This window comes from Callospermophilus lateralis, unplaced genomic scaffold, assembly GCF_048772815.1.
Source record: "Callospermophilus lateralis isolate mCalLat2 unplaced genomic scaffold, mCalLat2.hap1 Scaffold_89, whole genome shotgun sequence".
Classification (NCBI taxonomy): domain Eukaryota; kingdom Metazoa; phylum Chordata; class Mammalia; order Rodentia; family Sciuridae; genus Callospermophilus; species Callospermophilus lateralis.
The window spans coordinates 332,803-357,962 of NW_027517018.1; the positions used below are offsets into that span (position 1 = coordinate 332,803).

The following is a 25,160-nucleotide window of genomic DNA, read 5'->3' on the forward strand; positions in this document are numbered from 1 at the left end:
TATGTGACTAGGGAATAGTAGATTTTATTTATCCAACTAAGTAAGATTTTTAAGTAGGGAATCATAAAATCAAAGCATTTTCAAACAAAAAGGAGTCTCAGACTTGTGGTCACATTCTCTATTGAGGAAAGAAATGAAATGATTTGTTTGCCCTGTTTCATTTAAATCCCCAGTAACTGAGCAGGGTCTAGATCTCAGAACATTTGTCAGTCTATCTCAGTTCACACTAGTGCAATCCTTTTAATGTAAACATGCTTTGAGTAAGAGGTAAAAAATTAATTTAAGAACTAAAGAGGGCCTTGCACAGTGGCGCATGCCTGTAATCCTAGCCGCTCGGGAGGCTGAGGCAGAAGGATATCAAATTCAAAGCCAGCCCTAGCAAAGCAAGGCACTAAGCAACTTAGTGAGACCCTGTCTCTAAATAAAATATGAAATAGGGCTGGGGATGTGGCTCAGTGGTCAAGTGCCCCTGAGTTCAGTCCCAGTATCCCCTGCCAAAAAAGAACTAAATAGAATGTTCCTATAAATTCCACAAACTGCCAATATCTAATTCATTCATAGCAATTCTAACAAAGACATATATTATTGAGATAGCTGAAATGTGATTGTATTGCAAATCCAGGGTAGAAAAAGGATTCTCAGAGTATACTGAAGGGTATCTGATTTTCTGTTGTTTGGGTTGGAAAAGAGAAGTTAACAACAACAGACAACAACAAAGGAATGCGTAACAGATTTGTTGTGATTCTGGTGGCTTTTCCACAGTTTTAGATGATCATATTTCATTTCTTCAGAACACCATCCTTCTGAATATGGCAAGAATTCTGATGAACTCTGTCATTTTAATAGTTTGGGTTACTTTATGTAATCCAGATCATAAAGTTTTTTTTTCTTTGTGGTTCTGGGGATCAAACCCATGACCTCACACATGCTAGGCAAGCATTTTACCACTGAGCTACATCTCCAGCCATAGATCATAAGAGTTGGAGATGTTATAAGAGACACACTTATATTCAGAAATAGTTCTTATGCCTATATCCAATGTATATAAGGATACTAATCAATGTAATATTTCTCACAATTTTTTGGGTTTTTTTGTACCTAAAACTTTATTTTTCAAAAGCATTAATAAATACTTTGTATATGATTGAGATATAATTTATATAAAGCACAGTTCACCAATTTACCATATCATATTCAATTTTTTAGTAAATTGGAAGAGTTATGCAGACATCACCACAATCAATTTTAGGACATTTTCATCACCACAAGAAGAAACCCTATTCCCATGAGCAGTCATTCACTTCTTGCCATCCCCCTAAAATCCCTTCCAATTCCCAGCCCGAGGAAACCATTAGTTTGATTTCTGTCTATAAATTGTCCTATTGAAGACATTTTATTTAAATGGACTCATATGATATATAATCTTTTATGACTGGCTACATATAAGATTATTTTGAGAAAAACACATTGATGGCTTTAAATAAAATGTTGCAACAGTTGTTTATAGAGTGGTTCTACTGAAAATTATGTTTGTGTGTGAGTGTGTGCATATGTGTGTGTGTGTGTGTGTGTGTGTGTGTGAGAGAGAGAGAGAGAGAGAGAGATAGAGAGAGAGAGAGAGAGAGAGAGAGAGAGAGAGAGAGAGAGAGAGATGATGCTGGGGATTGAACCAAGGGCTTTGGGCATGTTAGACAAGTGCTTTACCAGTAAAATACGTCACCAGCCCTCAGTTTTTTATGATAAAAATAATTAGGATTTTGGCTTCTTATTCAGTCACTATTTCCTATTAGTTTGTTTCCAAACAAAATTTAAGAATCTTATAGATACACAGAGTGGCTGTAAAGACTGTGGATGTTTATTTCATATATTTATTATCTCTTCCTCTGAGCATGCTCAAGTACTTCTATTGCCTCACAAGATCTTTCATTAATTGCCTTTTTTTTTTTTAGAATAGCATCTATATGCTAAGCACTCGAATCCTCTCAGTTTCATTTTGCTAAGGACAACACCGACATTAGCTTGTAAATCCCAGGAATGAGTTTTAGGGTCACCTGGACCGGTTCTTTCACTATGCTGTTATTAATACCTGTAGTGGTGCTGTACTACATCATTCCTAAGTACAGCTCTCCAGTTCAAATTCCTAAGAAATTATTGATCCATGTATTAGTCGAAGATCAGGTTAAAATCTATTACTTTTTCGGCTTTTTAAAAAAGATTTGGAGTAGAAATGGAAAGAGAATTTTGGAGATTCACTTTATTATATTTTTTATAATGTTTTTCATTTGTACTTTTCCCTTCTTGATAGTTATCCTTTTAGATGATTTTAATTTGCTGTTGCTTCTGAAAGAAACATAAACGAGTATTTCAGTAGGGTAGACTCTGTAATTTGGAATTTATCCAAGCAGGGCACTTGTTGTGAGTTAATTATTGAGTTGGAATTAAAAAATTTCTACAAATTGGTATTTAGTAATATTTCAGATTAAGTATACTTATTCAAGCTTGCTTTTTAAAAAATTAAGCCTCTTCTAAGGAAAAATAGTGAATTCTAACTTTTAATATGTTGAACTTAGCTGGTTTCCTTTCTTTTAAAAAAAAAGTTTTTTTAAAATTTAATTTTGTGCGTGTGTGTGTGGTGCTGGGGATCAAACCCAGGGCATTGCCCATATAAGGCAAATGCTCTGCCACTGAGCTACATCCCTAGCTCTTGGCTGGTTTATTAGGCTGATGTATTCTTTACTTCAACATTTTGAAATCTTTTAAATTCTGTCTGAAAATACTAAAACTATGATTGTGAAAGTCTGAGCCATTTTTTCTTATGTAATTGCAGTAATGTACTGCTGCTTACTCAAGCATATCTCCCCACCACCACCCTGCAAAATTCCCTTCTATTAAGCCACCCTTCAAGGCTTCACAGAATCCCACCTCTCCCTGAAAGCTTTCTCTGCTGTCTCTATAGAGGCATAATTAAACTCTGCCTCCTCTCCTGTATAGGATCATTTTAACTATCCATTGTCAGACTCTCACATGTGTTATTTTTCACTTGTATTTGTTTCAGTGCTCAAAGAGATTATGAATGGACTCTTCCCCCACCCCAGTGCCTATTGAATGCTTTAAGTGTAGTATGAACTTGGCAAGATTGTGTTGAGTTAAATAGATTTGAATGTTTTGAAGGAATCTTTTTCTATAATTTAAAAAATACCCTTTCAAAATTGAGGCAGCTGCCCATTTTTCCTACCACAAAAATGAAACACGTCAGTCACAAAAGCAGAATGCATTTTGATATTTGCCTGTGTGTCATCTTTTGAGGGTTAGCTTCAGGAGGTTGGTAGGTCCATCCTCCAAGAGAAAGGCTGGGAGTGCTGAATTTTCCATGGTGGAGTAGCATCAGATGTCTGCCATGTAGTGATCCAAAGTGTGTAAGTCCTACCAAATCAGCCCATGAATCTCCAACCCATGACATGCTTCATACTTATGATAATATCTTTTGTAAAATTCAAGCTCCTCTTCAGATCCTCCTAAGACATCATTGCTAGTATTGGTAGAAAGAAAACTCTATGTAAAGTTTAAGCTATTTTAAAAGAACAATAGAAGCTGTTATTCCATAGTTGTTGAAAATGTAAACCTATACTACAGTTATAGAAAGTAAAATATAATTTGTTTTTTTAGTTCTAAAGCTATTCACATAAATTAAATGTTTGATAATACTTTAACTTGTAAAAATAATATAACAAAGCTATTATTCTAAAGCAAATACTTCCTCTTCAGAGCTTTGATACTAAAGAAAAGAAAATACTATTTAATTATTCTGTTACAATACAAATGCAAGATAACCACTGAGCCACATCCCCAGCCCTATTTTGTATTTTATTTAGAGACAGGGTCTCACTGAGTTGCTTATGCCTCACTTTTGCTGAGGCTGGCTTTGAATTCTTAATCCTCCTAAGCCTCTGGGATTACAGGTGTGCACTACCACACTCAGCCAAGATATTCTTAATAACCAAGATATTTTTCAACTTTTTTGTTTGTTTTTGATGTACTGGGGATTGAACCCAGGGGTGCTCTACCACTGAGCTGTATTTCCAGTCCTTTTTATTTTTTAAAACTTTTTTAGTTGTAGATGGACACAATACCTTTATTTTATTTATTTATTTCATGTAGTGCTAAGGATCGAACCCAGTGCCACATGTGCAAGGCAAGCACTCTACCACTGAAATACAACCCCAGCTCTTTTATTGTTTTATTTTTATTTTGAGACAGGGTCTCCCTACGTTGCTTAGGCAGATGAACTTCTAGTCCTCCTGTCTCAGGCTTTTGGTACCTAGGATTACAGACACATGCCACCATCACAGGATCAACTTTTAAAAATTATTGTTATATACATTTTTAATGGTTGATTTTTTTGCCCATTTTATTAAACTCTTATTACAATATGATCTTTTCTGTGTTTTTGTTTCTGATATAAGTGAGACATGATCTTTTTGTTACCTGCTCCCCATTCTTGGGTATCTATTCCATTGTTGTGTAAGTGATCAATATTTATTAATACTACTTATTAATATTGAGTTGATTTAATAGTTTAGTAACAATGATCATGCAGAAGTATAGAAAAGATGTTCTTGTATTAAAAAATAAACAGTACTTCTTAGTAAGATAAGAAATATTAGGATTCTAGTCAACTAGATCAAAAAGGTCATGGAGAGAGTGAATGTCCATTTTAGATTTTCCCTTGCCATTTTGTATACATTTATTTAGGCTGTAATTCTCTCAATAGCCTGTAAAGGAAGTAGCATTCTCATTTTAGAACTGGGGAGATTAGAGTATTTATGTAAATGTTCAAGTTATTGTTGTAATTGTAGGGCTAGGTTTTGATTTAAACCTTCTACTTTGATCTCCTGCTGCTTCCCCTTTGCTTGTCAGACTTAAGTTCTCACAGTCCTTTCTATGCCTTGAATAAGGCAAACTCTTTCCTACTTGGAACCTTTGTTATTGCTCCAGCCTGTTCTCTAATACCTGGGAAGCCCTTATGCTAGAGCCACTTGTGGATGATTCCTCTCATCTCAGGTCTTGGCTCAAATGTCTTCTTACAGTTTAGTTTCGAAAGGCACCCTGTCTACCTTAGCTACTCTACAAGTTCTCTCTGCTTTTACACAGCATCCTGTTTGTATCCTTCATACCACTAATCACATCTTACATTATCTAGTTTATTTATTGGCATATTTATTGTCTACTTTTCCTTAGTAAAGTCTAAGGTCCAAATATGAGTTCTTGATTACTGTGTATCTTTAACACCTAAAGCAGTGATTGGAACATTGTGAGTACTCGGTATGCATTTGTTGAGAAGAAGAAAGAGATAAAGGATGAGGAAGAGCTAAAGGGAGAGAGAATTAAGAGTGAGTAATGAGAATCTAGATACAAGTTTCCAACTTCTTTTTCACTGGATGATTGACTCCTATTGGAATAAGTTATGTAATTACAACCTGTTCTTTTTGAATTTCCTTATTTAGGAATCCAATAGGCCATACTCCTTTTAACTCAAATCTGCAAGACTCCAAAATTAAAGTCTGAGTAATTAGAGTAAAAATCATGGGTTGCCCAATTAATAATCCTAAATATTCACCTTGAAATAATTGCAGGTAGTCACTAGGAACCCATAAATTGGGAAATGAAACAATAAATTTCATAAAATACTTTTCCAGATACAGATAGAATTGTATAACATCTGTCTGTAGGCTTACATTCCAGAAAGTAATCAACCAGGACACAAGAGGTGATAGCATTATGTTGTTTGATGACTTCCCTGAGGAGAGAGTCTGCTGTGTGTGTGTGTGTGTGTGTGTGTGTGTACACATGTGTAAATACACACACACACACACACACACACACACACACACATATATATGCATGTATATATGTGTGTACACATATATAATAAATTTCATCATAAAAGGAATATTAGAATTATAACCTTTTTGCTACAAACCTTACCAGTGTGATAAGTATTGAGGGAAATCTACTTAGGATAAAGAATAAGATGTGATTATCTATTTCTCTTTAATTAGTCATCTTCAGTATCAATCTTTTAATTAAAATACTTCAGGAGAAGAGGTATTCTCTTTCACCCCATATCACCTAGGACCTTGTACATTGGAGAACTATTTTATGGTTCATTTTCTATCAGGGCTCTGAGACTTTCCTTGGAGATCTTACAGTACTCTGAAAATACTGGTACCTGCAGTCCACTATGGACATTTTTATTTTGCTAAGATACTCAGTAGTCAATTGCATAGTCTTGAAATGATAGTGAAGCTCGGAATTTAAAATACATATATTAATGTGTGGTTAATACACTATAAAATACGATTAAAAGTATCAATTTAAGATATAACATATAAGACTAACTAATATATAAGACTTACATAACATGTAGGACTAAGATATAAGATATAAGACTAATGTTTGTCTATGTCTTTATTCTAGTCCTAAAGAATATTCTCACATCTAATAAAGAATTTCCATTTGGTGTTCAGCCTGTCCCATTAAGGTAAATAAATAAGCATCCATATTTTGTCTTCTGATTTTATTATCTATTTTATGCCTGTTTTTTAAATATTTCTGGATTTTTTTCCCTATCAAATTTGGATTGGTGATATGACTGATACCATTGGTAGCAATGAAATGATTGACATTGACATTTATATCAACATTAACCTAATAATTAGCATCTTATCTGGGAAGTTAGTGGCTTTGAGGGTTAGCTGGTGTATTAAGTGGAGTAGCTCACTAATTTTTCTGTCCTTTTTTATATGGGAGAATTTTAGCCCCTGGTGAGGAAGAGCATTTAGAATTTGAAGAAGATGAAGAATAAGGTGGTGCTGGAGCAGGGTCTCCTGATTCTTTTCCTGCTAGAGTGCCTGGTGGGTACAAAAAATGTACATTATATAATTCAAGGTCAGGTGTTTGTAACTTACTTTTGTACTTGTTAGTGGCAGGTAAAACATCTCCAAGTTTGCCAATCTTAAGCAAATTATCACGGCCATTCTGTTAGCGGTAGCTATCGGTTTATTGTGAAAGTATCTTACTATTTGTGTCAGGGATCCTCAAAACATCCCATGTTTAGTGATTGGCTAGGAAGACCCACAGGACTCAGCATATAGCTGTACTCACAGTTGTATTCTGAGTCATTACAACAAGAAAACACAAGAACAAAATCAGCAAAGGGTAAAGGCACACAGACAAATTCCAGAGGAAACCAAACTTCTAAGAGTCCTCTCCCAGCAGAGTCAAATATGTACTCGAGTCTCTCAACATTCTTTCACACCTGTGAAATGAAAAATATTGTCTATTGGGGAAGCACTGTAGAGATTCAGTGCACAAGACACTTATTGGGGTTAGCATTAACCAAAACTACAGACTCCAGGAAGAAAGCAAGTGTTCAGCACAAACCATATTGTGTGCATCGTCCGTTTAGGCACAGTGATCTTCTTAACAGGGCACGATGGGAATCCTGCTGAAATCCAGGTTCCCAGATGCTAGCCATGGACCAACATTGTAAGAAGGCTTTCTAGAGTAACTGTTTGCTATGTTATTTATTTTCTTTATATATCTAGCTGTTCTTTAAATAATCATATATGATTGTGAAACCTGGACCTGGAGGAACAGATACTAAACAGTTGCCCTTAACAGGGAAATAAAGAATACATAGCAAGTCCTTTTTATTTGTGGAAGATCTTGACAAGGTTGTAAAATACCCTAGTCAAGCACCCTGAGTAAATTTTTTGACTCTTCCACTTCTATACTTTCTTCTGTTCTTATACAGTGCACAGTTTTTACTTCTGATGAACTAGTTCATTTTTGGAAGTGTAGAAATAACACTGTACTATTGTGATGCATTTTTTAAAAGACTCTATGCTTTATGGTATAATTAAATATAATATACTTATCATCCAGAAAACTTCATAATTAAAGTCAGATTCCAGTAATTTAAATACTCTTTGGTAGAAGACGTTTGAAATATAAACAGTATAGGCTTAGACAAAAAAGATACCTGCGCTTTTGAGTCTAACATCTGCCAATCAGTAGTTAAGTGACTGTACTTAATTCTTTATAAAAGGAGATGTTGACAATGCCTAATTTGTAGGGTTACAGTGAAAATTAAGGCACCACATACAAAGCATTTGGCATGATACTTTTCATTTGCTGGTGTAGTGGTGGCTACTGTATTTTCATTATCACCTCTAAATGGTGCTAATGTCCTACACCATAGGATTATTGGAAAAATTACAGTCACTATAAAATGTTATTGTTAGTGTTTCTTTGGTACAAGGTAAGTATTTCCAATCTGCTTATCCTTATGAAGAAAGAGCTATATTTTACTTGTCATATTTGTAGGAAATTTCAAGATTGCTGAGATGATGAGGTAAATAAATTTGCTAAAATTTTTCTGTATTTTTTATTTCCTTTTCAAACCACATGCTATAATTGAAATAGATTCCAGTTCTATAAATTTCTGGTTTGGTTATTTGTTCACTAGCTATACTTCTGTAGCAAACAAGATACTTGAAGCAGATGATATAAGTCATGAAATGGACAGATTAAGGTCTTTATGGGGTTCAAGTTGCTGAGTTGAAAAGAAACTCTGTAAATTAAGTCTATTTGCTATGAAAGATTAAGCCCAAAGTAATCAGATTTTTGTATTCTGATATAGCATTTTGGTATTTTATTTCAGAGATACAGAAAGCTCACTAACATTTTTATTACGTTTATTTTATGTAATTTATATAATTGTATGTTTGTTGTACTTTTTTTTGGTACTGAGGATTTAACACAGGGTTACTTTACCAGTGAACCACATCCTCAGCCCTTTTTATTTTTTATTTTGAGATAGGATTTCACTTAGTTGCTGAGGGCCTCACTGAGTTGCTGAGATTAGTCTTAAACTTGGGATCCTCCTGCCTCAGCCTCCCAAGTCACCTGGATTCCAGGCTTGTGCCATAGCATCTAGCTTATTGTGCTCTTTTTAAAAAAAGATTTATTAAGGTGTCCCTTACATATATAAAAGGCATCTTTTTTAGTGTGCAGCTTTATGAGTTTTGACAAACACACATGCTAAACACTACTACTGTTAAGCTAATGAGATGAAGTATAATATATAAATATGGTATGACCAAAAGTAGTTTATTCCCTTTTAAAATTAAAAATGGATTTTTATCCAACATTTCTTGAAAAGAATAAAAATTGTTAAACCTTTCTTTGACATTAATATCATTTTCAAAGCCTTCAATTCTCATAAGACAAACAGTAACTTTTGTGTACTGCTTTAAACACTAACTGGCTTAAGTCCAAATAGTAGTTTAATTTTCTTAAGGTAATCTCAGTAGATTTCATTTAAATAGAGGATATAAATTTATAACTTATCATTTATTACCTGAAAATTTATTTATCATGTTGAATATTAAAGCTTCTAAATGATAAACCAAAGTAATAGAAATTAAAAAAAAAAAATAGCTGGCCAGGATTACATGCTTATAATCCTAGCTACTTGAGAAATTGAGGCAGGAGGATTGCAAGTTTGAGACCTGTGGGGACAACTTAGAGAGAATTTGTCTCAAAATAGAAAGAACTATGGATGTAGCTCAGTGGTAGGGTGCTTGCCTCACTTGTGTGAAGCCCTACATTCGTTTCCTAGTACCACATGCACAAATAGCCATGACACAATTTTAGACAAAATTTTAAAAAACATTTCTGAGTGACCTAAACATAAGCCTAGCAATTTCAACATTATTCTAGATTTGTATTTGTTATTCATCTTTTATATAGTCTTAGATATGTACAAAAAATGTTTTTTTGAAACTCAAAATGAAGAGTGAATCTTACTTCTTTAATATCAAACCTGTACTTGTTTCTTTCCTGCATAAATATTCAATCCTGAGTTGAACTTGAGAGTTAAGCAAATATGGATTTCATTTTCAGCTAAAGTGCAGTTTTTTTCTTACCCATGCATATAGGAAGTTGAACACTGCAACAAAATATTCATTGCTGTTCCATGAATATTAAGGCATCCTTATTTCACAGAATTTCAGAATATATCTAGGGTTAATCAGTAAATACCACCAAAGTGTGCAGTTAGACTCTGGCTCTCTGAGGACTTCCTTCCTCTCAAAGTCTCAAATTCTCAGACTGAGCCAAACAGTCAGAGCCAGAGTCCCTCATCCAGTCATGTACTTATGTTGAAAGGAAAGGAAAATACCATTCAATGTTATCTGGTAGTTCTCCTAGCTGTTTTTCAATAGTTTTAAGGCTTGTTAATATTCTATCACTCTCAAGCAGTTTTGGAAACATTTTAAGATTTCTTTTTTATAATTTGTTTCTTGTTTGTTTGTAGTACTGGGGATTGAAGTTGGGGGTACTCTAGCACCTAGCTACATCCCCAGCTCTTTGATTTATTTTTTTAGTTTGAAACCAGGATTTTGCTAAGTTGCCCAGCTGGCCTCTCCTGCCTTAACTTGCCAAGTTGCTGGGATTACAGGCATGCACCACTATGTCTGGCTCAGTTTTTTTTTTTTAATCCATGAATCTTGTCACTTGAATTCAAAAAAGGTTTTCTCCAGAGCTTTGCAGAAATTGGTTCATAGGAAATGTCTATTGAGTAGGCTCTTCATCAAGGCTCTAAGCAACATCTGGCCTGCTTTTTCTTGAAAGTGCTCTGGCCACTCAAATTTTTAACCCAGCACCTGTAGTAACTCTTCCTTGCATGCTAAATAGCATCTGTGTATGAAACATATACCCACTGATTAATCGTAGGTTTTGTGAGAGTATTTATTATTTTTTTCCAGATATGATGGTGACACTTAAGAATTCAGCCATTATCCAAATCACATATTTCTGAACACAGAAAAATACATATTTCTAGTACCAGTAAATAAAGAAAATAAAAACAAGAACATACTCATATAACCTATATACAAACAACTTTAATCAGGTATAATTTTTGACAGACTTAGAAATATTATTATTTGAAGCTAATGACCCCTAAGATTTTTATCAAACTTTTAATGTAATTTCAAAGTGAACAAACTTCTTATGATTTTACTCTTTATTTTGAAAGGTTGGAGCAGTTCCTCAACTACTAATCAGTTACCACCCAAAAGAAATTGTGCATGTGTTTTCATATTTTCACACAATTTTTATGTGTGTACAAATTGCAGATGTGCAGTACAAATTGCAAAATTTTTCTCTTGCTAGATTTTTAAGACCCATTTCATGTTTTGTGCCATCTACAAAATGTTATGACCAAATAATGATTTGACAATACCATTATTTTAAATTATGTTAAAATTATCCCAAAATATTAGAAAATATTATTTTATATATATCCTTTTTATTGCATTTTAAAATTACAAAGAAATGTGCACTTAAAAAAAGTGTGTGACAGACTTTGAATTGGTAGTATCAGACATCTGAATTTAATTACAAGTATGATAAATCTAAAACAAAGAAGACATATATAATCATATACATATGATAATGCTTAGTTTACATTTTAGATATCAGGTACATCTCTGTCCTAAAAGTATGGATAAAAATTTTGTACTTCTTATTCATGACATTTAATTCACCAAGCACCAAGGCAAAATTAACACTGGCTCACCTCTTATTGAAGTAAATGCCTGTGACAAACATTTGTACAATATTATGTAAAAAGCCAAGCAAATGAAATTACTCAATAAGCAAACTCAAATCAGTGTTTTAAAAAAATATAATCTTTGGTAATTTTCCTCTTTTAATGTTCTGACCTAGACAATAATGTACTATTTTGGACAAAGACTGTCATGCCATTTTCAATTTTGGACTAGAAATTGTCCTTATGGTATGATATGAGATATAAACAATAGCAATTTTTAAAAAGCAAAAATAAAAAGTTGAAAGAAAAAAATGACTTCCCCTTCTGCATGTGAGGACAGGGTCTTAAGAATCCCACTGACCTTCATATCCATGTCACTCCAGATTCATCTTCAGGCTGGTGGTCCTTTCATTGTCTGATTCTCCATGATCTCTATGGCTACAGAGAGACTATTGAATGTGAGGCCATCCTACTTGATACTCAGACCTTCATTTGTCTCAGCATTCTCTTGGAACAAAGAAGTTGCGGTCGGGGGGTGGGGGGCTTCAGATGCTCTCCCATTGTTTTTCTGTACCTGTTGCAGGTAGAGTGGTGCTTCATTGTTTGGTCTGTGTCAGTGCTGTGGGGTGCCCAGCAGAGGCAGAGGCCTTACTTGCACAATTCCCTTTCCTCTCCACAGTGGAAGTGGCTGTAACATTCTTGGCTAGGTCAGGCGCTTTTACACAGTTTTTAAAACATTCTTGAGTGAACTCGTCTGTGTTTAACAAACAGCCATTTGGGGGATCCATAGCTACCTTCATAAATTGTTTTCCACAGATGAAGCACAATGAAATAGAGCAACTTGAGTTTTTACCCAAGTACTACCTGTTAATAAATAGTTTCCATCAACAAAATGAACTTTTTGGTGTCCCCTATTACAGTAATGTGGTGAAATGGTTCCAAACCTTCTAATTCATTGTCATTACTTTATCAGAGTTGTCTTTAGGTTTAGGCTTAGAATCTTCCTCTCACAAAAACTCCCACTGAATTGAGTAATTTCTTCCAACTCTTTTTGACACCAGTGAGAGCATGCTTGCTCTGGTTGGTGCATAAGAGGTGGTTGGGGCAGATAAGTCAGAAAAAGACGTGCTTTCTGTGTTCAGTACAACTTGGGGCTCACCAGCTACCAATGGCTTTCTTTGTCTTGCAGTAAAAACTGAAAGTGGAATTAACCAAATGAACACAGTCCTGCTGCTCACTGCTATTTGAGTGTTAAAGACCTATCATATTGCTATCTGGGCTACTCAGTCTCTGTCCATTCCTGTGAATGTGCATTGCCCAGTGTACAAAGTTCAAATGTTACTCTTTTTTAATCACTCCCTTACTTGGAGTTCTTAGTGACAGCTCAATAACATTCCTGGGATGTTATTGAAAACTTGGTTTGGACAGCTGTAGCCATTTAGAGTTTTCCATATTTAAAAGTATAAGGCATAAATAGTGGCCTCACAAAAATGTCTATATTCTAATCCTGGGAACCTGTGACTGTTAGGTTACATGGCAAAAGGAACTTTGCAGAAGCTTGAGATGGGGAGGTTCTCCTGCAGTTCCTTTTAAGGCTTTAGGGACAATTAAAATAAAGATGTTAAAATGGGACATGATGGTTAAAAGCATGGACTCTGTAGCCAAACTACTGTGTGATTATGGATAATTTGTTTTTCTATGCCTCACTTTTCACCTCTGAAAAATAGAACTAAACTATTGTTGTGAGGATTAGATGAGAGGATTAGGACAGTACGTGGCACATCACAAATACTCACAAGTGTTAGCTATTTCTTATTTACATAGCAATTCCATGTGGAAGAACATTTCTTCTGATCTCTGTTCTAGATCTGAGAGCACATGATTTAGCTGGAATAGCACAGTTTACACTGGATTGTGTGTAGTGATTTCTTTCTTATCCTTGTTAGTCTTCAGATTTTATGAATGTACTTGACTTGTTCTCATATTACCCTATGAAATTGGATATGTTAATTCTTCACTTATAAATCCTCCTTTTAATGCATTGGCTCAATTTACAACTATCATGGTTTTATCTTTGATGCAAAAGCATGCAACCTTTTTCATCTTACCTGGGAGCTATAGATGGTATGGTATTATTTTAGTATTTGATCTTCTTTTATGTTTATTATTTCTTCACTCATTGATATAGATTCTCTAGCCATTTGTTTACTAAAGCATGATAACCTCTAGAACTGGAAATTCAGTCATTCATTCAATAAAATATTTCTTCAATAAAGATCTGTTTATTCCTTGTGCATACTACAAAAGGAACAGTTCCCACACCTTTCAGGATGCTTATTGTGTAGTCAGCAAGACAGAGCCAAAAGCACATGATTATAATTAGAGATGTGCACCAATGTCATAGGTTGGCAAAAAGAAGGGCTGAGGGAGTTCAATAAATCTAGCCAGATTTAGGACTCACTGAGTATGTAGGAGTTGACCATGCAGAGAGAGAGCACATCATAGACCATTCTGAAACACCTTAAATAGGCACCTTTCTATGTAATCTATGATCTTAATTACAGTCAGCTTCCTTCATCATGGAGCACAATGTTTGACATTCTACCTTGAATTAAACAAGAAATTCAGACTTGCAATCACTGCCTCCATATTAAATTATTTGAAGCATAATGATTACATTAAACTTACTGTGTAATCTCAGGCAAAAAGATTGTTGTTAAGGAATGTAGCATCAGCCCTACCATTTCAACTGAAAGATCTAGATGATGACAGGTTATAAAATTGACTCACCCCAAAGTAACAACAAGTTTAATATCAACTTGGAAAAAAAATAATCTTAACATCAAAAAGACTTTGAAAGTTGTAAAGCAATCGTCTTTTGACTGTCAAAAAAAGGGTAGTAAAGAGGTAAGACATAAAAGAGGTAACATTCTTGGGGGTTTGGGGGGGTGGGGTAGGGTGGGTTCTTTTTTTTGTCTTTTTTGGAACTAGGCATCGAATCCAGGATTTTGCAAATGCAAGGCAGACACTTTGCCACTGAGCTACATCCCAACCCAACATTCATAATATATAAAGAAAAATTTTAATTGTAATAACCAAAGCAGAATACATGAGAGGAACAGACAACATGAGCGAGTGTGCGCACGTGCGAACACACACACACACACGCACACACACACACACACACATACACACACACACACACATTTAAAAATACCCGTTAAACATATAAAAAGATACTCAACTTTATTTTTAATAAAAAACCTAAATTAAAGCTACTGTTGGTGAGTCTTAGGGGAAATAGGTACTTATTAATCACTGGTGGGAATAGAAAAATGGTAGAGTTCCTTTGGAGGGAAATTGAGCATTCTCTAACAACATATAAGTACATATTTTTGCCTTAGCAATCCCATTCCTGAGAATTTACTCTGAAGGTGCACCCGCAAAATGCAGGAAAAAGAGTGGGAAACACTTGCATATATACCAGATTCTCTGTTGAGGTGTTTTTTATAATGATAAAAAGTTAGAAATAATGTAGCCATATGAAGATTGACTGAATAAACTATGATACATAGGATGGTGTAGAAAATAATTCAGAAAATCTCCATGAACTAATGAGTGATTTTTAAAAATATATTATTAGCAGAATTTATCAAGGTAGTTCACATTAGCAGATTAAGGGGAAAGATTTCATAATGTTGTCAACAATGCAGAAAAAGTTCTCAGTTAAGTTTGAAATACAGCCTTGATTTTAAACCATTCTTGGCAAAGAACAGAAAAACATCCTTAACTTGATAAAACATGGCTACATGACATTTACAACCCAAAATCATTTAATGATGAATTTGAACAAAACAAGAGTGTCTATTACTTCTTTTCATCAGAATTGTTTTGGAAGCCCTAGCTACTGCACTAGGATAAGAAAAATGAAATATAAAAGGGGGGATGTTCTTTATTTGCATATTTATGAATATATAGAGAATATGCAAAAAAACCTATTCATAACTCATTAATAAGATAATGCGGTTTCTGGATATAAAATCTGTACAGACAAATCAATTCTATCTCAAACAAGTAATAGTTGTTAGAAAATGAACTATTATAATATATATAGTAGTATTAAATAATATCAAGGACCTTATTATAAATTCAACAAAAGAAATATATGAATTTTAGGTAGAAAATAAACCTTTGTTGAAAGAAAGAAAAGAATATCAAAAGGAAAAGGAAACTGGAGTAATCTTGAAATTAGGGAAAAAGATGGAAGAGTGACTTAATAATTGTTATGGTTGGTGAGATGTTGAATTGTACGTTCTCTTTTACTTTTTTCATTTCTCTTGATTGAATTGTTTATGAGAATGCATTTTATAAAAGCAGTGAAGTCATTATTCTTTTTTTCATTTGTTCATAATAGTTATTCTTGACATTAGATTTATTTGGACTAATTATAAATGCATGGAATATAATTTGCTCCAATTCAGTCCCTTCACCCTCCCCATCCTCCCTCCCACTGTTCCCTTTGATCCACTTTACTGATCTATTTATTTACATTTTTTAAAATTAGTATCTTATAGATATTCAAAGTGATGAGTTTCATTATAGTATATTCACATATGTGCATTGGAAAGTTAGTTTGGGTTCATTCCACAGTTTTTCCCTACCCACTACCCATTCCCTTCTTTTTCTTTTATTGATTTTATTTTTTTTAAAATACAGGACAATGGAGTGTATTACAATTCTTATTACACATATAGAGCACAATTTTTTATATCTTTGTATAAAGCATATTCACGCCAATTCACGTTATACATGTACTTGGTTTTTTTTTTTTGCATTACAATTCTTATTACACATATATACCACAATTTTTCATATCTCTGTTTGTATATAAAGTAGGTTGACAGCCAATTTGTGTCTTCAGACATGTACTTTGGATAATGATGTCCATCACATTCATTCCACATTCATTAGGAGGCTAATCCCCTGCCTCCTCCCTTTCCCTCACTCCCCTCTTCCCTATCTAGAATCCATCTATTCATCCCATGTTCCTCCTCCCTACCCTATTATGAGTCAGCCTCCTTATATCAGAGAAAACATTTGGCATTTGTTTTTTGGGGATTGGCTAACTTCACTTAGCATTATCTTCTCCAATGCCATCCATTTACCTGCAAATGCCATGATTTTATTCTCTTTTTAAAAAGTTCATTGTGTATATATGCCACATTTTTAAAAATCCATTCATCCACTGAAGGGCATGTAGGTTGGCTCCACAGTTTAGCTATTGTGAATAGTGCTGCTATAAACATTGATGTGGCTGTGTCCCTGTAGTATGTTGTTTTTAAGTCCTTTGAGTATAGTCCAAGGAGAGCAATAGCTCGGTCAAATGGTGGTTCCATTCCCAGATTTCCAAAGAATCTCCATACTGCTTTCCAGATTGGCTACACCAATTTGCAGTCCCACCAGCAATGTATGAGTGTACCTTTTTCCCCACATTCTTGCCAACACTTATTGTTGTTTGTCTTCATAATAGCTGCCATTCCGATTAGAGTTGTATCTTAGTTTTGATTTGCATTTCTCTGATTGCTAGAGATGTTGAAAATTTTTTCATATATTTGTTGATTGATTGTATATCCTCTTCTGAGAAGTGTTTGTTCAAGTCCTTGGCCCATTTTTTGATTGGGTTACTTGTTTTTTCAGTGCTTAGCTTTTTGAGTTCTTTATATACCCTAGAGATTAGTGCTCTATCTGATGTGTGAGGGGTAAAGATTTTGTCCCAGGATGTAGGCTCTCTGTTCACCTCACAGATTGTTTCTTTTGCTGAGAAAAATCTTTTTAGTTTGAATCCATCCCATTTATTGATTCCTGGTTTTAATTCTTGTGCCATAGGAGTCTTATTAAGGAAGTTGAGGCCTAACCCATATGATGAAGATTAGGGCCTACCTTTTTCTTCTGTTAGACACAGAGTCTCTGGCTTAATTCCTAGGTCCTTGATCCATTTTAAGTTAAGTTTTGTGCATGGTGAGAGTTATGAGTTTAATTTCATTTTGTTGCATATGGATTTCCAGTTTTCCCAGCACCATTTGTTGAAAATGCTACCTTTTCTCCAGTGCATGTTTTTGACACCTTTTTCTAAAATAAGCTGATTGTAATTTTGTGGGTTAGTCTCTGTGTCCTCTATTCTGTACCATTGGTCTACCAGTATGTTTTAGTGCCAATACCATGCTGTTTTTGTTACTATTGCTCTGTAGTATAGTTTAAGGTCTCATATACCGATACTCCCTGCTTCACTCTTCTTGCTAAGGATTTCTTTAGCTATTCTTGGTCTCTTATTTTTCCAGATGAATTTCATGATTGCTTTTTCTATTTTTATGAGGAATGCCATTGAGATTTTGTTTGGAATTGCATTAAATCTATATAGTGCTTTTGGTAGTATGGTCATTTTGATAATATTAATTCTGCCTATCCCAAGAGTGAGGTAGATCTTTCCAGAAATAGTAAATGAATTCAGCAAAGGAGCAGGATATAAATCAACACCCATAAATCAAAGGCATTTCTGTATATCAGTGACAAAGCCTCTGAGAAGGAAATGAGGAAAACTGCCCCATTTACAATAACCTCAAAAAAAATAAGATACTTGAGAATCAACGAAAGAAGTCAAAGATCTATACAATGAAAACTACAGAACCCTAAACAGAGAAATCAAATAAGATCTTAGAATATGGAAAGATCTACACATTCCTTTCTTAAAAGGAGAAAGGGAGGAAGAGGGAGGGAGAGGGGAAAGGTGGGCAGGGTCAGATCAGAATATGATAGCCCAAAGGGTGGGGTTTTGGCCTGCTGAGAACTTCTAACTGAAGGAGATTGGAATCCCGAAAGCAACCTAGGCAGCAAAGCCTCTGCCCTCCTCCTGCCCTCCTGTCCTTCACCCTTCTCTCCCAAAGCCTTCTCTCATAAAACCTAGAAAGCTCTCTCTCTCTCTCTCTCTCTCTCTCTCTCTCTCTCTCTCTCTCTCCCTCTCTCTCTCTCTCTCTCTCTCCTCTACCCTCCCTGCTATTCCCTTCCTGTCCCCTTACCCTCCCTTACCCCCTCCCTTAAAAACCCTCATTTCAGACAGGACCTGCCTTAGGTCCAGAAGGAAAGAAGGCTATACAGAGAGGCCAAGAAGAATCTGACCAGACAGGGCTTGCTAGGATCCTGGCAGCCTTTTACCATTAGCTCACACCCCCTTTCCAGTCATTTCTACATGGCCGTCCATTCTTCATGGAACATAAACAAAAAAACAGGAGTTTTCCCTGGATCTGTAGGTCTTTATTTCTGAAGGCTTTTAGGTCAAATAAAGTTCTATTAAATAAATGTTATGATTTTTAAAATGTAAAGATATATACTAGTTCATAAATTAGAAGAAGCAATTTATATAGATAGACTATTTCTGAAACTCATCTGAATTTTTATTGCAGTTCCTGGACCTTTTATACAGCTATAGAATTAAGATACTGTATTAGTGATAAGAGGATAAACAGTTCGGTAAGACAGAAAACTCAGAAAGTGATTGCCACATGATTTATGATTGAGGTGGGACTGCAGATCAGTGGTGGAAAATGTCAGTCTTTTTAATAAGTAGTGCTGAGACAATTGAGTATTTATGTGAAATTGAATGAAATTAAAGCTCCTACTATACACCATAGACAATAATTCTGTGTGACATATAGAATTAAGTGTGTGGGGCTGGGAATGTGGCTCAAGCATTAGCATGCTCGCCTGGCATGCGTGTGGCCCGGGTTCGATCCTCAGCGCCACATACAGACAAAGATGTTGTGTCCGCCAAATACTAAAAAATAAATATTAAAACTCTCTCTCTCTCTCCCAATCTCTCACTCTCTCTCACTCTTTCTTAAAAAAAAAAGAATTAAGTGTGAATGGCAAAACAATAAAATGCTTTCAAGATAATACCTTTATGATTTTGGAGTGGGGTAAGTTTTCTTAAATATAACATAAAAAGCACTGATTGTAAAGGAAGATATTAAGAAATTTGATATTACTAGCAGTAAGTATTTATCATAATCAGAAGACACCATGGAAGACAAAAGTCATTCTTAATATTCAAAACTAATACTTGGTGTTAGAAGTTAGCAACGGTTGCTATCTTTTGGAAGAGTGCATTGGATAGGGTGTGGGGAAGGACACTCCCAGGAGGCTGATCATATCTTTCCTAGATCTGATGCTAGTTATACAGGTGTATTCACTTTGTGAAAGTTCAGCAAACTGTGCTAACAATTTGTACATTTTAAAATGTATATGCTCTACTTCAACAAAAAGTCTTTATAAAAGAAAACTAAGAAGCTATTTGTAAAACATTTGTCCAGCAAAATAATAGAGACCTCCTACAGCTCAATAAGATAGACATCTCAATAAAAAATCGAGCAAAATATTTGAACACACTTCAGAAAGAGGAAATCATTTATTTGATTTATTTGAAAAGGTGCTCAACCTTATTAATCTTCAGAGGAATGCAAATTAAAATGATTGATCTCTTTATACCAAAATTGGCTAACATGAAGAATCTGAGAAAACAGTACCTAATGAGGAAGTGGAGCAATGAGAACACTACTGCACTTGGGCTAGGAATAAAAATTGGCACAACCACCTTGGGAAATGGATTGTCATTACATAGTAGGTATGGAGGTTGCTGCAGTCTCTGGCTGGGCACAAAATCACGAGCCACCACACAGCTTGTATATTCAAATAGCAATTCTTTATTCCCGAACTCACACCGGCCATCTACAAACACGTTCTGGGGGAATCCAGGTTCTCTGCCCAAATCCACCACTCCACTGGGCTTCTGTCTCCCAAATATACTGTCTGACCCTAAGAACTCAAGAGGAACTCAGGCAGCAGGATATGCCCTATTCTAAAGGGGGAACACTCTAATCTCCTATTATGCTAAACCGGGGACACCCTAAACACGGATCCACCCTGGTCCTTGAGCAAGGTCACCTTTCAGGAGTCCTTCCACTAGACAGCATGGGAGTAGCTGGCAAGGAAATTGTCATACCTAGTTGGCTGATGGCTCCCAGCAGAGGTAACATGCCAGGTGACTTAGTGATTCCTCTGTTTCAGAAATGGGTGCTTATGGGCACCAGAAGATGTTCAGAAGAGTATTTATAATAGCCTTGTTAACTATATCCAAACACTTGGAGTAATTCAAATATCTATCAACACAAGAATTTGTACATAAACTGTAGCATATTTATACAGCCATGTACTACATAATAGAATGAACTTTTCTGCAGAAAAATTCATATATGATATACATACATGTGAATATGTATGTATATAAATATCAATGTATACATATTCACATTTTTCATAAAATTTCAGAGGTGTTTCTTAGCTCTCTGAAGTTCATCCCAGATGTCCAGGTACAAGCCCCTCTTCTAAAAGTACCCTCATTTGTCAATCAAAGAAGATGCATAAAAAAGGTATTATGTATATATTTAATGATATCAGCCTGAGCCCATTTAGGTTTGTTAATGCAACAGTGGAATGCAGCCTCCAGGCCTTCCCATTCTTGCATTTGTCTGTATTGTCTTCATATTTGTTTAAATTAGAAAGTAATACATTTTTAACAGCATTGTTGAGGTATAATTTGTATATCATAACATTTCCCTTCTGTAACAATAAAATTCATTGATTTTTGACACCTCTATAGAGTTTTGCATCTGTCACCACTATACAAGTTCAGAACATTCCCATCACCTCCCAAAATTTCCTCAAGCCACATTTGCCATCAATCAAATGTGTATTTTCAAATATAGTGTGTTGATTGCTTCATGTATTTCAAATAACTCATCATTAAAAATAGCATAACACATTGATGAATAGAAACTTGAAAACCATCAACCAAAATCTTTTGTTAAATGTATTTTGAGGTTCTGTATACATACTTGATTAAAATCAGCTTATTTGCATCTGTTCTCTACTGGTAGTTTCAAAAAAGGGAACATACTGAACAGTTGATTTCTTCCTTCATATGTTCTTGGTGGGTGAATGTTGTCATGTTGTTCTGGGTGGGTTTTAGTTTTAAAAATTTTACTTGGTTTTGGGGAAAATGTTCAGTTATACAAATGGCCCTTTTATATGGCAGTCTGTATATTACTACTTTCTTAGAATAAATCATACAAAATAGAATGAAGAATAGAAGTTAGACTATATAGTTAAATTAAAACATAAATATCAAATTGTAAATTATTCTTTATTAGGAGTAACTAAAGAAAAGAATGTATTGATCAACTCTGATATTAAATGTCTCAGACTTTAGAACAGAATAACAAGTATTTTAAAAGCTTTTCTTGTCTTTGTTCTACCACTTCATATTAAGATGCTGAGTATAATATAGAAGTACATATGGAATATAAATATTATGTGAGCATATTATACTATTATGTATAATTGGGCTTCCTCAAGTGATGTTTTTAACAAACTTTTATTGTACATACTATACACTATTATTATAGAAATTATTATTTCTGCTTAAAGGTGATTGTATGGTTGGGAAATGCAGATATATTATGTGTAAAATTAAATATTTTTCTAAAAAAGTATAAATCAGATGTTCATGAATTTTGGACATAAAAATACATAATGCCTAGCTAGTTCTTAAGAGGTAGGCTATATCTTCTGTTTGTCAAAGTATTTACTCTGAAATATTGGTGGAGCTATCTTTTATTGAGGTTTCTCTGTTTCCAGGTACTTTATTACCAAGGTTGCCATCAGAACCAGGAATGACATTACTCACTATCAGGATTGAGAAAATTGGTCTGAAAGACCCTGGACAGTGCATTGATCCCTATATTACAGTTAGTGTAAAGGGTAAATAACTGGCAAATTGCATTATGTTTTTTCTCATATGGGACAAAGTTTTTGACAGGGGATGGTCTTGTATATGTGACAACTTACTTTAATGCATTCTATAATGAGGCAAAATCCTAGAAGAGATCATAACAGAACATAGTTCTGAAAGACTTACAAAATATATTTCCTACTTGCTTTTGAGTTTGTATAGATTTTTGCTCTTCAGATTCCAGCTAACGTGCGGACTAAACATACACATTGTCCTTAACAGCAGCTACAGCCTTCAGGATGTAGATTAACAATAGCACTCCTCACCTTCCATGGGTGTGTAGTTTTCTACACAAAGCCCCATGTCCTGTTTTCCCATCTCTCCTGCTTCAGCCCCTCTTCTTCCTGTGCTACTGAGGTATCTACATAGGTGAGTCCTACAGAGGCAGATGAAAATCAGGGGACAGGGAAGTAGGGTGCGTCCATAACATCCATGCCCTGAGAGCAATCCCGTGGGATGAAGATGTGATTAAGGAATAAATGATACCATTTTACAGAAATAACTATAGTTAGTACAAATGGCTTATTTTAATCTGTAGTTTTGCACCAAAGGAACAGATCGGTGCTGAAATTAAATGGAGGAACTTTTATCAATTGCAGAAATAAAGTCAGATCCATGGGTTCATTAGTGCTAATTAAAAGAAAAATATGACCACAAAGAAAAAGATTTATTTAAAGAACCTAATCCACAGCACTAATACTGGTACACTTTTAAATTCCGATGTTACTAGTTATCAAATATATAGTATACTGGAAAATATTTACATTGTTTGATAGACCATTTGTAAAACTGCATACTCATTCAGAAAGTATACTTAAAACACAAAAATATTTAATGATGTTGTAAATGTTATGTTACCTTTGCATATGTTAAACTGAAATATTTTTATGTAAATATTTTTTAATTATTAAATGTACTAAATTGTTTTTGAGCTTTTTGAGACACATAAATGAATAACACATAAACACTGAGGAGTTATTAAATGAGTCCATGTTGAATTTGATTAAACTGAGATTTTAAAACCCAGAAAATTGTTTCTCCAGATCTGAATGGCATAGATTTAACTCCTGTGCAAGATACTCCTGTGGCTTCAAGAAAAGAAGATACATATGTTCATTTTAATGTGGACATTGAGCTCCAGAAGCATATTGAAAAATTAACCAAAGGTTTGTAATTATCAGTTACTGACTTCTTAAGGACTTCTTAAGGACAGTACTTATCTGGGTTTGTGTTGATAGTGTACTTAAAACAAGATCTTATGTCACATAGTTATGAATATTGACTTAAAGAAAGTCAAATCAACATTTTTTTTTAATTATGAGAATTAGCAGTTGCATTATCTAGTTGTGTAATAATGTGGTTAAATATTATTTGACAGGGAAGTATTTCTCATAATACAGAGTTAAGGAAGCAGGTTCTCTAATAATTACCTTAAGTCCTTTTAGGAACCTAATGATTACTTTCTAACAGTTAAGGAATTATTTTTTTTCTTTCAATAAGATGCTTCGGGTAAAAAGATACTATAACTGGCAGTTAGTTTGTAAGAATATGGAAAGGACAATCTGGGCATGGTGGTTTCAGGAGGGAGAGAAATAAAATATCAAAGGAACTCTTTTAAATTTCTATTCTAATATAGGTGCTTATTGAAACCATTTTTATAGGTACTGCTGATACTTAAGTAACTTCTGTTTTTCTTGTGGTATTTAATATTTTATATTCTTTGGTAGTTTATGATTCTACCTGTGTACATAACTTACATTCTTGCTATACAATTTTGTTGTACTTTGTAGAATTAAATGATATGGAGAAATGTCACTCAGACATGGTAGATGAGCTTGGAGTGACAGCCACAGTGAGTTATCAACAGTTGTGTCATCAGACTGTTTGACACATGTTACTTTGTAAAATCATAGGCTTCTGGTGACACATAAGAAATGTGTGGTCTCTGGCTTATGTGGTTTGTTTTAATTCCTTAGGTGCAGCTATCTTCTTTGAATTCAAACACTACAAGCCTAAAAAAGGTTTACCAGCACCAAGTGTTTTGCTTTCATGGAGATGGATGAGATTAAACCTGGGCCAATTGTAATAGAACTGTAAGTGATATACATATAGGATTCATACTGTACTAATGGTTACTAGTTCATGTTTCTTCTTAGTCCCTCTTATCTAGAATGTAACATTGGAGTAAATCAATCATCAAAGTATTTTAAACAATCATCTTTCTATTGTGGTTACAGATACAAGAAACCCACTGACTTTAAAAGAAAGAAATTGCAGTTATTGACCAAGAAACCACTTTATCTTCATCTACATCAAACTTTGCACAAGGAATGATTCTGACATGAGTAATGTGGAATTTCTGTGAATTTTTCCACTCAGTAGAAACCATCATAGCTCTGGGTAGCATATTCATCCTTCAGGAGGCAGGAAGTGAGCCGTACCTATAGGCCAGTGAGTCCTTTGCAAAGCTGTACCACAGAACTAAAGTCCAGCACCTCATTGTTATGACTCCTTTGGATACAAGGTTTATTGTAGATTTTGAAACATGTTTTTACTTTTCTATTAATTGTGCAATTAATAGTCTTTTTCCTAATTTACCACTGTTCCTCCCCTGCTTCCTGGAACAATACTGCTGTGGTA

General features: G+C 34.6%; 1 pseudogene; it reads left to right on the forward strand.

The window, feature by feature from the left end:
- Positions 1 to 24,854, forward strand: part of LOC143390066 (axin interactor, dorsalization-associated protein-like) — a 35,951-nt pseudogene extending 11,097 nt beyond the window's left edge.
- Positions 24,855 to 25,160: the final 306 nt, after the last annotated feature.